Source organism: Microtus pennsylvanicus, chromosome 2 (genome assembly GCF_037038515.1).
Source record: "Microtus pennsylvanicus isolate mMicPen1 chromosome 2, mMicPen1.hap1, whole genome shotgun sequence".
NCBI classification, from domain to species: Eukaryota; Metazoa; Chordata; class Mammalia; order Rodentia; family Cricetidae; genus Microtus; species Microtus pennsylvanicus.
Genome location: NC_134580.1, coordinates 67,206,679 through 67,213,898, shown reverse-complemented (window position 1 = coordinate 67,213,898; position 7,220 = coordinate 67,206,679). Strand labels below are relative to the sequence as shown.

The window sequence follows — 7,220 nt, the reverse complement described above, 5'->3', positions numbered from 1 at the left end:
TTGTTGATTTCAGCCCTCACTTTGATTATTTCCTATCTTCTATGCCTCCTAGGTGAGTCTGATTCTTTTTTTCTAGAGCTTTCAGGTGTGCTGTTAGGTTGCTAATGTGAACCTGCTCCAATTTTTTTATATGGGCACTTAGTGCTATGAACATTCCTCTTAGCACTGCTTTCATAGTGTTCCATAGGTTTGGATATGTTGTGCTGTCGTTTTAATTGAATTCAAGGAAGAATACAATTTCTTTATTTCTTCCTTGACCCAAGGGTGGTTCATTAGTTGATTGTTCAATTTCCATGAGTTTGTAGGCTTTCTGGAAGTAGTACTGTTGTTGAATTTTAACTTTAGTCCTTGGTGATTCAATAAGACACAGTGGTGATGTGGGAGTGTCATATATCAATCTGTTGATTTCATTGGTTAAGCAATAAAGAAACTGCCAGGCCCATTTGATAGGCCCACCCTTAGGTGGGTGGAGTAAGCAGAAAGGAAGGCTGGGAGAAAGAAGCTGAGTCAGAGAGTCGCCATGGTTCTCCCACTCCAGGCAGATATATAATGGGCCAAGCAAGGTGTTTAAAAGAATACAGTTTCCATGTAATTATTTCCGGTAAAGCTAGCAGTGGGGGCAGCCAGGTGCCGGGGACACAGCCTGCTGCTCCTATTTCAACAGAGTGGCACCCAACGTGCTAATGAACTCCACGTAAAACCTGAGAAGGCTTAAAAATAAGGGAGAGAGAGTTTAACACAGATTTTTGCTGTTTGTTGGTGGCGTGCTGTAGAGAGATATCCTGATTTGGCATCAACAGCAGAAAAAACGCTGCATCATTTTAAAGAGCGGCTTCCTGGGGCTGTGCTGCAAGCGTGAACTCTGGCTTTAAAGCATTTCAATGGATTTTATGGGACTGGATGTTTCTGTTCCCTCTTGGGATCGGAATGAGAGTGCTCTGAGACCATGCTGATGGCTCTCAGTGCTCCCCGCCTGCACCTGGGCAGATGGCAGAATCAGTCTTAGGCAGGCGGGAGAACATGGCGGATTCCTGCCAACATATAGAGAGATGTTTTCAGATTGCACAGTGTTCTGCATGTCAGATTTGGCTGTAACTTGGATGAAAAGAGTTTCTGTGCTGCACGCTCAGTCTCAGAGTTAAACTGCTGACTGTGGTGCCAATGTGGACTTGCTGTGTGCCTGGAACTGTGCTCAGCTCAGGGGCACCAAATGGATCTGAGGCAGGAGTGGCTGCTCCAAGCTGAACTGTGCTGACCTCAGGCAGGAACTGCCGTAATTACCATAATAATAGCGCAGTTAAGGTTTAGGCTTGGCAGTAAACAGGCAGTACTGTATTACCCCTACATGGTGCAACTTAAGTTTTAAGAACTGCTTAACATTCTAAAAAATGCCCCTGGATAGTAAAAAAATGTTACAGATTCACAATAAAACAGATTCAGACATAAAAGACCACACTGTTGGATGAATGTACGTAGACTTGAGAGAGAGAAGAAAAAGAATATAGAGAATAAAGTTAATAGTTTTAAAAAAGGTAAAGTCTTTAAAGAGACAGACTACAGATAGTTAAGAGATTAAAAGAAATAAAGAAAAACAAGCCACGTAATAACAGGAAATTCACAGAGAGTCTGGATTATGTACATTGTGTTTTCTTTAAAATTTTTGACTGTGAAGGAGCTAAGTACAGAGAGACATTTCATTATATGGGCTGCCAAGCTGAACCAGAATGGATATAAGGGTATTACGGTTTCAAAATTTGGGTCTAAGAATATGATGCTTTGGAGAGGGTCTTCTTTTGTTTTCACAGAGGACCAGACCCAGTGGATTTATTCTATTCCATTTTGGTATGATAGACCACGCCCTCCTGAAAGGTTGTTGTGAACATCTTCAGAAAATTGCTTCGCTCAACTGCCAACTGAGATGAAACTAGCACACAGGTTATACCATGAAAGACCTAATTAACGACGCCCCCATTCAGCAGGAAGCAGTTTGGAGAGAAAAAACTGCACCCATGTTCCCAAAATATTGTTTATAAATGTTCTTTTACATTTAAAGGGGGGAAATGATATAGGTATGAAGAATTTGCATTGGTGTGGATTTTAAGGTCAATTTTGTTATATGTATATGTATTTCTGATCTTGAATAAGGTGTTGTGGTTGTGTAGTTCATTTTTAAAATGTAATGTATAATTAGGAAATATAGGTTGTTGATGGATAGTCATAAATAATAGTCAAGTTTGTAGTCATGTTAGTTAGATTTTCTAGATATATAGAGATATATTTCAGATAAGCATTCTTCATATCACTCAGAGGCTACAGAATATGGCATTTAAAATATTTTAATAACTTAGGACTTTTCATAACAATGAGACATGTCTGCTCCTGGCGGCACCAATCTACTTCAAGAGGAAGATGGACATTGAAGAGGCTCGTTACGGAGCTTGATAGCCATTTGGGCAAAAAACTGCTCTTGCCTGGACTGATACATAAACTGGACACAAAGAACCCACAGAGAGGACTGATGAACTTGCCTAAAGATGAGATGATCTTTTGTGGTTCCTGATTCATGAAAGAGTCTGCGAGACATTCTGCAGGATACAGCATAAAGTGATTAAACTGTATTTGGAATTTCCTGCTTGATGAAAATGTCTGCTGGATACTATGGGCCTGAAGGCTGAAGATGGATGCCCCAACGGTACAAAAGAACTTTGGGTGACTGTCCAGGCAGCGAGATGTCTTTGTCATTTCTACCATTTAAAGTTTCTTAGTTCTTGTTTACTTAGGTAATATTATATCCTTCTGGAGTCTTTGATGGAGTTGAAGAATGGATAGGGAGTTATAGTTTTCCATTGTTATGATAAAAGATAAAATAGATATAAATATTGTAACTGTGATTCTTGCCTGATAACTGTTTTGTTATATGTAATTTTACTATGTTAAAGTTAAAGCCTTCCTTTTTTTGTTTAAACAGAAAAAGGGGAAGTGATGTGGGAGTGTCATATATCAATCTGTTGATTTCATTGGTTAAGCAATAAAGAAACTGCCAGGCCCATTTGATAGGCCCACCCTTAGGTGGGTGGAGTAAACAGAATGGAAGGCTGGGAGAAAGAAGCTGAGTCAGAGAGACGCCATGGTTCTCCCACTCCAGGCAGATATATAATGGGCCAAGCGGTGTTTAAAAGAATACAGTTTCCCTGTAGTTATTTCGGGTAAAGCTAGCAGTGGGGGCAGCCGGGTGCCGGGGACACAGCCTGCCACTCCTATTTCAACACAGTGGGTTACTCCAATTTTTTTATCTGTGATTTTGCTTTGTTACCATATTTGATCAATTTTAGAGAAGGTTCCATGAGGTGCTGAGAAGAAGGTATATTCTTTCCTGTTTGGGTGGAATGTTCTATAGATGTCAGTTATGTCCATTTAATTCATTACATCTGCTAGTTCTCTTATTTCTCTGTTAAGTTTCTGTTTGGTTGACCTGTCCATTGGTGGTAGAGGAGTGTTGAAATCTGCTACTATTAATGTGTGGGATTTGATGTGTGATTAAATTTTAGTAATGTTTCTTTTACATGTATGGGTGCTCTTGTATTAGGGGCATAGATTTTCAGGATTGAGACGCCATATTGATGAATTGTTCCTGTTATGAGTATAAAGTGTCCTTCTCCATCTCTTCTGATTGATTTTAGTTTGAAATCAATTTTGTTAGATATTAGAATCGGAGCGAGATAGAATCCCATTAGTTCTAATTTGTAGTTCCCTAGTTGCTAAAGATGTTGAGAATTTTAAACATTTTTCTTCTTTTATTTATTTTTTCTCATGCAATAAATCCCAATTGCAGCCTGCCCTCCTCCAAAGCATTAATCTAATTAATATCTTTAAATAAAATAATCAGGAGTCAGTTATCAGGTTAGAATATGAAAGACCAGAGAAGCAGGGAGCAGCCACCAGTCGCTTTATACTTCTACCATTACTCCATCCAAAAAGAGATCCTCTCCCCCTGGACCTTACTACTACTGTCTCCTCTCTGTCTATAGTCCTCCAAACCCCCATGGTTAATTTATATGAATAAACAGACCAAATTTGCAAGGAAATATTTTTCTCAGATATTAACAATGAACATTTGTACTCAGTTAAGAATGATCAGTGTGCACGTGTTTAATTATTTGTCTATAAACCACTATCTGTTTAAATACTCTCATCATTGCCATTTTCATTTCTTGATTCCTGAATGTATAGATCACAGAGTTCAGAAAGGGAGTGACAACTGCATCAAATATGGACAGAAACTTATCCAAGTGTGTGAAAGAAGAAGGCCATGTGTAGATGAACATCACAGGGCCAAAGAATAAGACCACCACAGTCACATGAGCTGAAAGTGTAGACAGGGCCTTAGAGGAGCCACTTGAAGAATGTTTCTGAACAGTAAATATGATGACAATATAGGAAATGATCAGTATGAAGAAGGAACCTACAGCCATGAATCCAGTGTTGACAGAGACCAGTAATTTCAGTCTGTATGTACTGAATGTATCTACACAGGCAAGTTTGATGAACCCAGGAAAGTCACAATAGAAGCTGTCCAAAACATTTGGTCCACAAAATGGTAAGTTTACTACAAAAGCCAATTGAATGAGAGAATGGATAAAGCCAGCCACCCAGGAGGCCACTGAAAACAAGATGCACATCTTTGGGCTCATAATGGTCAGATAATGGAGAGGTTTACATATGGCCACATATCTGTCAAAGGCCATGGCTATGAGTAAAATCACCTCCACACCATTAACGAAGTGAATGAAGAATATTTGGGTGATGCACCCTCTAAAAGTGATGACTTTATGCTTTCTCAACAGATCATAAATCATCTTGGGGGAAAAAAACAGAAGAAACACCCAAGTCAATGAAGGAGAGGTTAGCCAACAGAAAGTACATAGGAGAGTGTAAGTGAGTGTCAGAAGCCACAGCGAACACGATGAGGGAGTTTCCTGTCATGCTTGCGACATAAAACATGGAAGAGAACACAAAAAGGAATAATTGGATGTCCCAAGATTTGGTGAGTCCCAGGAACACAAACTCTGTCACCACAGACTGATTCTTTCCTTCCATTGGCTCTGTTGGCAGTACTACCTGAAGTAGGAAATGGGAGAAACTGTAAATTATAATTTTATAAATAGAATAGGAGAATCTCCTCGTTATGAAAATCTATGTTACTGAAGCATTGAAACTGACTTTAATGTAAGTAGTGTGAGAGAAGGAAGTTCTATACACAATCAATAATCTGAAATTTATAAATTAGTTTGAATTATGACTTAACACCTGTAGCAAAAGTTTTTATCAAAACTCAAAAGACAATAAGGTTTGATGGGTTTTAAAAGGGGATATTAGGGCTTCGAGAGATGGCTCGCCATTTCTATACCACTAACAAAGTGAATGAAGAATATTTGGGTGATGCACCCTCTAAAAGTGATGACTTTATGCTTTCTCAACAGATCCTAAATCATCTAGGGGGACACAACAGAAGAAACACCCAAGTCAATGAAGGAGAGGTTAGCCAACAGAAAGTACATAGGAGAATGTAAGTGAGCGTCAGATGCGACAGTGAACACAATGAGGGAGTTTCCTGTCATACTTGCTACATAAAACATGGAAGAGAACTCAAAAAAGAATAATTGGATGTCCCAAGAGTTGGTGAGTCCCAGGAACACAAACTCTGACGCCACAGACTGATTCTTTCCTTCCATTGCTCTGTTGGCAGTGCTACCTGAAGGAAGAAATGTGAGAAACTATAAATTATAATTTTATAAATAGAATAGAAGAATCTCCTAGTAATGAAAATCTATTTTATTGCAACATTGAAACTAACTTTAAAGTGAGTAGTGTGAGACAAGTAAGTTCTATACACAACCAATAATCTGAAATTTATAAATTAGTTGGAAATAGGATTTAACTCCTGTAACAAAAGTTTTCATCAAAAACTCAAAGACAGTAAGGTTTGGTGGGCTTTAAATGAGGATACTAGGGCCAGGTGAACTGTCTCATTCATTAAGAGCAGTTGCTACTCTTTCAAAAGACCCCTGCTCTTTTCTTAGCATCCATACCAAGTAGCTTACAATAGTCTATAGTTCTAGCTCCAGGGAATCTAATGACACCTCTTAGTTTCATGAGATTTTCTCAAGCATGAATCATAAAATTAATAACAAAGACACATACATGTAATTTTTAAATGAATGTTTATAAAGAGAATATTTTTATAAACTGTTGATGAAAATTTAAATTAACACATCCATAAAGGAAAAAGTATGGGAAGTTTTCAAAAACTAGAGACTAGATTTGCAGCACAGTATAGGTGTGCTTGTCTAACAAATTTTATCCTTATATTGGTTTTATACGTAATAGTATAATACAAAAAGAGAAGTGTGGTGACAAATAAGGTAGAAAAAAGAACACAAAAGATGCAAATGATTAAACGAGAAGTACCATACAATATAGAAATTCTCCACTCTCTCCATACCTCTTCAATATAGGACTTGAAGTTCTAGCAATAGCAATAAGACAACATAAGGGGATCAAGGGGATTCGTATTGGAAAGGAAGAAGTTAAGCTTTCGTTATTTGCAGATGATATGATAGTATACATAAGCGACCCCAAAAACTCTACCAAAGAACTCCTACAGCTGATAAACACCTTTAGTAATGTGGCAGGATACAAGATCAACTCCAAAAAATCAGTGGCCTTCCTATACACTAAGGATAAGGAAACAGAGAGGGAAATCAGAGAAGCATCACCTTTCACAATAGCCACAAATAACATAAAATATCTTGGGGTAACTCTGACCAAGGAAGTGAAAGATCTATATGACAAGAACTTTAAGTCTTTGAAGAAAGAAATTGAGTGGACACCAGAAAATGTAAGGATCTCCCCTGCTCTTGGATTGGGAGGATCAACATAGTAAAAATGGAAATTCTACCAAAAGCAATCCCCATCAAACTCCCATCAAAATTCTTCACAGAGCTGGAGAAGACAATAATCAACTTTATATGGAAAAATAAAAAGAACCAGGATAGCCAAAACAATCTTATACAATAAAGGAACTTCTGGAGGCATTACCATCCCTGACTTCAAACTCTATTACAGAGCTACAGTATTAAAAACAGCTTGGTATTGGCATAAAAACAGAGAAGTAGACCAATGGAATCAAATAGAAGACCCTGACATTAACCCACAAACAT

The 7,220-nt window shown here is 38.1% G+C and overlaps 1 pseudogene; it reads right to left on the bottom strand.

Annotated features, from left to right (window-relative positions):
* Positions 1-4,124: 4,124 nt before the first annotated feature.
* LOC142844863 (olfactory receptor 4F3/4F16/4F29-like) lies at positions 4,125-5,097 on the bottom strand (annotated as a pseudogene).
* Positions 5,098-7,220: the final 2,123 nt, after the last annotated feature.